The 8,533-nt window shown below is 44.9% G+C and overlaps 1 long non-coding RNA gene across 1 annotated transcript; it reads left to right on the forward strand.

Moving 5' to 3' along the window:
* Positions 1–3,238: 3,238 nt before the first annotated feature.
* LOC105490186 (uncharacterized) lies at positions 3,239–4,846 on the forward strand. The gene is made up of 3 exons (XR_011615176.1): positions 3,239–3,379; positions 3,472–3,611; positions 4,352–4,846. It is a non-coding gene; the product is annotated as an uncharacterized lncRNA (long non-coding RNA).
* Positions 4,847–8,533: the final 3,687 nt, after the last annotated feature.

Here is an 8,533-nt window from a genome sequence, read left to right on the forward strand (position 1 = left end):
TCTGGTGGCTGAGGCAGGAGAATCACTTGAACCTGGGAGGCGGAGGTTGCAGTGAGCTGAGATCGCGCCATTGCACACCAGCCTGAGCAACAAGAGTGAAACTCCATCTCAAAAATAATAAGAAGAATAATAATAATTAATTAGGAGGCCTTTAAGTTGGGGTTGCTCCCATGCCCTGGGTTCCTAGGTGAGCAATCCAGAACCCAACTCAATGTCAATGGTTGGGTTAACCAATCAGAAACCACCAACCAACCTCTAACCAGGGACTTTTCACTGGAATAATCCAAATGAGGCTATTACTGTACTTTAACAAATCAAGTATATATTTTTTTGTCTTGCTTCTGAGTGAACTGGTCTTGTAAAAGACTTCTTCCCCACCCCTGACCCCCAGCCCTTTGCCAGAGCCCCAAATTGCCTGAGGTCTGGAGCTCCCTGTTTATGAATAAGATGAATAAACCCTTTAAGATTTTAAAGCACCTCAATTTATTTTTTCACATTGGTAATGTTTTAGTAGGTATATGTGTACGTGGGGAAAGGGTCAGATGGAGCTGGCAGTGAGTGGCCAATGACTACAGAGACAAGGACAACAGAAACCTACCGTGCTGTTACCAATTTAAGAACTTGCAACTGGATCCTGAAGTTGCCAGATGTCTGTGGGTCCCAAGGTCACAGAGAGGGTGATATGTTTGAGTTTTAGGAAGAGAAAATATTTGAGACTATTTTGCTCACAGCCCTGTGACTGTTTATGAACATCCAATAATAAAGAAAATGACCTTATGCAAAGACGAAAGCTCAGCGCTGGCAGATTTTGAGATTTGGTTGCAACCTCTCTACATAGGACTTCATGGCTTTGGCCTTGATCTTTGACTCACTGAATGCCCACAGTCCCTGGTGTTCTCCATGCCAAGCCACTGGCACAAAATGACCTTTCATTCCTGACAAAATTTAACTAATGCTTCTTGTGAAATAAAGCAGCAGGCAGGACAAGAAATATGGGAAGGAAAATGAGAGGGAAATGTTTGTTTTTTTGTTTTGTTTTGTTTTGTTTTGTTTTGTTTTGAGGCGGAGTCTCGCTCTGTAGCCCGGGCTAGAGTGCAGTGGCCAGATCTCAGCTCACTGCAAGCTCCGCCTCCCAGGTTTACGCCATTCTCCTGCCTCAGCCTCCCGAGTAGCTGGGACTACAGGCGCCCGCCACCTCGCCCGGCTAGTGTTTTTTTTTGTATTTTTTAGTAGAGACGGGGTTTCACGGTGTTCGCCAGGATGGTCTCGATCTCCTGACCTTGTGATCCACCCGTCTCGGCCTCCCAAAGTGCTGGGATTACAGGCTTGAGCCACCGCGCCCGGCCAGAAATGTTTGTTTATGGCATTGTCCCCCAGGGCTTTTCCCAAAAACAGGATGCTGTCTGGAGGGACTGGGTTTCTCTATAAAATGGAAGCACTGGCCAGGTGTGGTGGCTCATGCTTATAATCCCAACAGTTTGGGAGGCTGAGGCAGGTGGATGACCCGAGGTCAGGAGTTCGAGACCAGACTGACCAATATGGTGAAACCCCGTCTCTTCTAAAAATACAAAAATTAGCCAGGCGTGGTGGTGTCACCTGTAATCCCAGCTACTTGGGAGGCCGAGACAGGAGAATTGCTTGAACCTGGGATGTAGAGGTTGCAGTGAGCCGAGATCGTGCCACTGCACTCCAGCTTGGGTGACAGAGTGAGACTCTGTCTCAAAAAAAAAAAAAAATTGGGAACACGAATGTGTCTGAGAAGCTGTTGAATCATCAACCATCCACACCAAGCCTCGTTTGCACTCTGCAACCTCACTGGAAAGTATAAAGTACACTTTTAAGTCTCAAACCAAACAAGGACTCCAATTAATTGATAAGAGAGCCAAGCAGGTTAACAGCCCAGAAGGCCTGGTCTTCCTGTTGTTCGGGGCTTTCTGCTCTGTAGCTCTAAGAGGATGCAAAGCACCTGTTTGCTTCTTAGCACAAGTGTCATTTTAATGAGGTGCAAATTCAACTTGTTCAGCAATGCTACACTAAGACAGCACAGAGCAAAGTGTGGTCGGTCCACCAAGCAATAGTAGCGATGCCCGATGCTTGCTTGAAATGCAGAATCTCAGGCCCCATCCTGAGCTGCTAAATGAGAACCTGCATTTGACGATGTCCCCAGGCGATATGCAGCCACATTAAAATCTGAGGGACCCTGTTCTCCAGAGTTTTAGGTCCTCCGTGAAAGAAGTCATTGCGTCTGCCCTCTATTGAACAGAACAAAGGCAAATCCTGGCTCCTCCCAGCCTGCCTTCTCTCTCTTGTTAAACAGTAAAATTAGCACCAAACACCCAAGTATTAATTCATCTGCCTCCAAGCCTTTATAAAACAATGTGTTTACATGAATGAAACTGTACTTAAAAAGAATAAGTCTATTTCAGTATGTCCCCATAGCTCCTAAAAGTACAATTAAAAAAAAATGAGTTTTAAATGCTTACTTCCATAAATAGCATACTTATTTCTCCCAGACTATCAATTTGGCCTTGATCTTTGACTCACTGAAAGTCCGCAGTCCCTGATATTCTCCATGCCAGGCCACCAGTACAAAATGACCTTTCATTCCTGACAAAATGTAATTAATGCTTTTTGTGAAATAAAGCAGCAGACAGGACTGGAAATATGGGAAGAAAAATGAGAGGGAAGTGTTTATGACATTGTCCCCCAGGGCTTTTCCCAAAAACAGGATGCTGTTTGTAGGGACTGGGTTTCTCTATAAAATGATCATTTTGTTTCTAACTCTCTTTTCTTTCTCCATCACCATCGTGTCAGAGGCATGTGAACCAGAGCAACTCCGTCTTGAATAGGAGTCGGGTAAAAAGGCTGAAAGCTACTGGGCTGCATTCCCAGATGGTGAAGGCATTCGAAGTCACAGGATAAGATAGGAGGTCAGCACAAAATACAGGTCATAAAGACCTTGCTGATAAAACAGGTTGCAGCAAAGAAAGCAGTTAAAACCCACCAAAACCAAGATGGCCATGAGAATGACCTCTGGTCGTCCTCACTGCTACACTCCCACCAGCGCCATGACAGTTTACAGATGCCATGGCAATGTCAGGAAGTTACCCTATATGGTCTAAAAAGGGGAGGCATGAATAATCCACCCCTTGATTAGCATATACTCAAGAAATAACCATAAAAATGGCCAACCAGCAGCCCTCGGGGCTGCTCTGTCTATGGAGTAGCCATTCTTTTATTCCTTTACTTTCCTAATACACTTGCTTTACTTTACTTTATGGACTCACCCTGAATTCTTTCTTGCATGAGATACAAGAACCCTCTCTTGGGGAGCGGATCAGGACCCCTTTCCTGTAACAACTGGCCAAGTACCAAATAGGTTAGATGGCCATTTGCATAACATTATGTCTGTTTACAGGAATTCCATGGGATGTTGTGGCTTTTATTCTGCTCTGTTTTGTTTGAGACTAGCTGGGAAGTCTGGACTGTGTCCTGCTTGAGTACGTTCATCTGGGCTAGTCTAGTGGCTGTGTCTGAGGAATTCAGTAGAATGCTGAGAGATGCCACCGGGGAAGAAAGCTGATGTGACCCATTATCTATTTTTTTAAAAGGTATGAACCATCATGCTTTACCTTAAAAATGCTAATGTTCAGTAGCAGAGTGGCTTAATTTGAAAGTTAAGTTTTATTGTGCTATGGGAAATGTCATCATGATGTATGTATTAATTACATCTCATCTGCTTTGAGAATTTAAACGAAGCGAGTAAATAGATGTTGTACTGAAACTCAAAGAGGCTGCGTTTAAAAAGATACTTTGGGGCCAGGCATGGTGGCTCAGTCTATAATCCCAGCACTTTGGAAGGCTGAGGCAGGGGGACTGCTTGAGCCCAGGAGTTGGGAGACCAGTCTGGGCAACATAGCAAGACCTCATCTCTACAAAAAAATTAAAAAATTAGCTGGGCATAGCAGCACGTGCCTGTATTCCCAGATACTTGGGAGGCTGAGACGGTAGGATCACCTGAGCTTGGGAGATAGAGGCTGTAGTGAGCTGTGATCATGCCACTGCACTCCAGCCTGGGCCACAGAGCGAGAACCTGCCAAAAAAAAAAAAAAGATACTTTGCTTTTCATTAGCACTTCCTTGTTAACCTCAAGAACCTCCTCTCAGCACTCAAAAGATAAAACTGGTAATGATGGGGTTCATGACACACGACCCCAAAACATGGGTAGTCCTTTTCACCTTCCTCTCACTCATCCCCTGAAGCAAGCTGTAGCACCAGGGAAAGCGTCTCCTACCTTCCCCTGAAGACAGACCTAAGACTGTTTTTCAAGAGGTGCCCTCCCTCTACCCAGGCGAAGGAGCATCCTGATCTCTGAAGACACAGGACCACAGACAGGAGTCTGAACAGGACCTGCTGGGTTCCCCTCGCACTGCGCTACCACCCGACCGTACTTGTTTTTTGTTCAATTGTACCTCTCCACGACTATCTACTTCTTCATCAAAATGAACATAAAAAACACACAGGTCTACCCGTTTCTTTGGGTCTTCGTTTCCTTATAAAGTGTCTTGTATCGTGTAAAACTTACATCAAATACACTTGGATGCTTTTCTCTTATTAATCTGTCTTTTTTTCTTATAAGGGCCTCAGCCATAATGGGAAGGGAGAATATCCCCTTTCCTCTACAGTGCAGTTGACGCGAATGTGCGTTTCAATATGACTGAAGGCATCCCAGAAACTGTGTTCTCTGGAGAGTTCCCAACAGCCTTTAAATAATCCCTAGTAAAACAGTAGAAAGAACATTTCCAGGTGGCAATGGAGCTGGAAGTGATATGACGTTTGTACGTGATGAAATACTCATTTTCTGAAATAAAGAATCTGTGAAGAGAGGAATTATGACTAGTATTTACATCAACTTTTCATAAACATCCCCAAATTCCAGGCACAAGACAAAAGGCATGACTCATCTCACAGCAGGCGCTGTGGCCGGGGAAGTGGCCCTCATGGAGATTGCTTCCCTAATGCCTGAGAATGGCTCTGGTGAGATCTGTAGGAAGCTGATAATCGGGTATTTCACTTGAGTATCGCCTGTCAAAATCTGGTTTTTGATCAAGAGCATTTCCTCAGCTAAAAATGTCATGCTTCCAGACCTCGATTTGACTTTTTTGGTAGATCATGACTGAAAAGACTGAAAACTTGAAAAAACAATATGGATGATTGCAATTTTTAATTTCTGTGGTCTTTTGAATACACATGAGATTATCCTGATGACTGTGACTTGAGTTCTCCAATGTGCTGTAGCTTTAGGGGGCCAGGAAGTTGCTCTCCCCTTCCTATCCCTCTTCCCCGCCTCTAATAACGGCCAGAACCCCACCTGCAGGAGGCCCTCCTGTGGGTGAAGGAGGTAGTACCTATAGGAACTTGTTTAAAAGCCACACTTCAGGCCGTGCACGGTGGCTCATGCTTGTAATCCTAGCACTTTGGGAAGCCAAGGCGGGAGGATCACTTGAAGCCGGGATTCGAGACCAGCCTGGGCAACAAAGTGAGACCCAATCTCTACAAAAAATTTTAAAATTGGCTGGGCGTGGTGGCACACACCAGTAGTCCCAGCTACTCAGGAGGCTGAGGCAGGAGGATTGTTTGTACCCAGGAGCTGGAGGCTACGTGAGAAGTCATGGCACCACTGCACTCCAGCCTGGGCAACAGAGTGAGACCCTGTATCACACACACACACACACACACACACACACACACACACACACACACAAAGTCACACTTTGTGACCCCAGTCTCAGGGGTCCTACTTGGTCTGAGGTGGGGTTAGGAGTCTGCATTTTTATAAGCACCCCCTCCAGATGATTCTGAGACGTGATCTTCCGAATAAGTTTAGAGAAACACTGACTAAACCTAGTTAATTCCTCATATTTAAAAAATTTATATTAAAAACAGAAAATAAGTGTAAGACGAGGAGAAAGGGGAACCCTTGTACATTGCTGGTGTGAATGTAAAATAGTGCAGCCCCTATGGAAATCAGTACGGCAGTTCCTCAAAAGGTTAAATATACAATTACCATATGATCCAGAAACTCCACTTCTGGGTGTACATCCAAAAGACTTGAAAGCAGGGACTCGAAGAGACAGGTGCACACTCATGTTCCTATTCATTATTCACAATAGCCAAGAGGAGAAAACAACCCAGTGCTCACTGACAGGATGAGTGGAGAAACAAAATGTGGTCCATCCATACAACAGAACATGATTCAACCTTCAAAAGGAAGGAAAGCTCGGGCGGGTGTGGTGACTCATGGCTGTAATCCCAGCACTCTGGGAAGCCAAGGCGGGTCGACCTCCTCACCTGAAGTCAGGAGTTCAAGACCAGCCTGATTCAGACACGTGGTGACACTCTGTGACTACCAAAAATACAAAAATTAGCCAGGTGTGGTGGCGGGCGCCTATAATCCCAGCTCCTCGGGAGGCTGAGGCAGGAGAATCGCTTGAACCCAGGAGGCGGAGGTTGCAGTGAGCCAAGATCGTGCCACTGCCCTCCAGCTCGGACGATAAGAGCGAAACTCCATCTCAACAAAAAAAAAAAAAAAAAAGAAAGAAAAAGAAAGGAAATAATTCTGGCACATGCTACAACATGCATGACCCTTGAGGACATTATGCTAAGTGTAATAAGCCAGTCACAAAAGGACAAATACCGTATGATTCCACTTATATGAGGTACCTAGAATGGTGAACTTCACACAGAGAGAAAGTAGAATGGTGGTTGCCAGGGGCTTTGGGGAGGAGAGAATAGGGAGCTGTTCAATGGGTACAGAGTTTCAGTGTGAGGAAATAGAGTTCTGGAGATGGCTGGTGATGGTTGCACAAGAATGTGAATGTGTTCAAGGCCACTGAACTGTCCACTTAAAAAACGTTTAAGACGATAAACTGTGTTATGTGTGTTTCACCATGATTCAAAAAAAATAATTTAAAAAACTATTCAATACCCTTTAAAGGGAAAGGACATTACACAAAAGATAAATTATTATCTCTGTGACTATTTTCCAGGTAGGAGATGGAAAAATACTAGTTAAAACTCACTTTTAAGGCAGGATGCAGTGGTTCAAGCCTATAATTTCAGCACTTTGGGAGGCTAAGGCAGGCAGATTGCTTGAGCACAAGAGTTCAAGACCATCCTGGACAACATGGTGAAATTCTCTCTCTACAAAAAAATACAAAAATTAGCTGGGCATGGTAGGTGCGCCTGTAGTCCCAGCTACTCAGGAGGCTGAGGCGGGAGGATCACTTGAGCCTGGGAAGCCAAGGCTGCAGTGAGCCAAGATCACATCACTGCACTCCAGCCTGGGCCTGGGCAACAGAGTGAGACCCTGCCTATTTAAAACAAACAAACAAACAAACAAAAACTCTAGGATTCATAGACGTTAAAAAGACTTTCTCAAGGTCAGACATGGTATAGCCAGGATCTGACTCCAGTCAGCTGACTCCACGGCTCCTCCACAACTGTGTCCTCCGCCCACTGTGGTTCATTTCTGTTTGGGTGTAAGGACTGATAAAAAGAAAGTGTGATGCAGAATCTGATGTTTCAGGTTTGGGTTCCTGGAAGACAGGGTTTCCGTTTACAAAAGTGAGACATTCGTGGGAGGATGCTGCTGTGAAGTGGGAGGGGAAGAGATAGAAGGTTCCATTTTTGAATTTGTTCATCTGACTGACAGAAGACAGCAGTCTGTTGGAAATGCTGGCCTGGCATTCATGGGAGGGGTGGATGTGGGAGCTGTTGCTGGGCTAATTAGTAAGAGCAATAAGTGGGTAAGCTCAGCAGGGAGAGAAAGGAGGAAAAGAGGCAGAGAAGGGGGAAGTGAGAGGAGCCTGGAGCCAATGCCAGAAGCTGGGGAAATGCCCACACTGTGTTCAGTAAGCAGACAGAGAGAGCAGCCAACCTGGAAGACAGAAGCAACAGGTGCACCCTGAATGCCCAAGACGAGACTGAGAGGCTCTTACTGTGGCAAATTGCAATGTCATGGGCTGAGTACAGATTAGCATATGTAGATCATGTTTCAGGCCCATAGTTCTGGAATCTCCGTGACAGCTATGTGAGGTCAACAGAGATGTGCCATCGTTTCCATTTTACTAATAAATCAGCAACCACAGTACTAGTCCATTTCTCAAGGTCATACACCAGCACTACGTCCATATCTTCCAAGTCCAGATTCCCACTCCCTGAGGAAGAGAGTAAGGAGTGGGAGAGGGAGCCATGTGTAGGCAACAGGAGATGCATCACAAGTAGAGACAAAAAAAAAAAAAATCATAAAACCAATGGTACTAGTGATTCTACACAAAATGCATCTTCCTGAGAAATCTTTTTGTGGTGAAGTTCTCAACAATTGCTGCAGTTACTGGTGAGTTTTACTAGTACAAATGTTAGTTTCCAATTAACACACTTGAATTACTTATTCTCTCATAAGTATCATCTTATACTTACCAAAGTTACTCTGGAGAATCCTGTGATTCTGGCTTACCAGGACTCATCCACA

Source organism: Macaca nemestrina, chromosome 16 (genome assembly GCF_043159975.1).
Source record: "Macaca nemestrina isolate mMacNem1 chromosome 16, mMacNem.hap1, whole genome shotgun sequence".
In the NCBI taxonomy this organism is placed as follows: domain Eukaryota; kingdom Metazoa; phylum Chordata; class Mammalia; order Primates; family Cercopithecidae; genus Macaca; species Macaca nemestrina.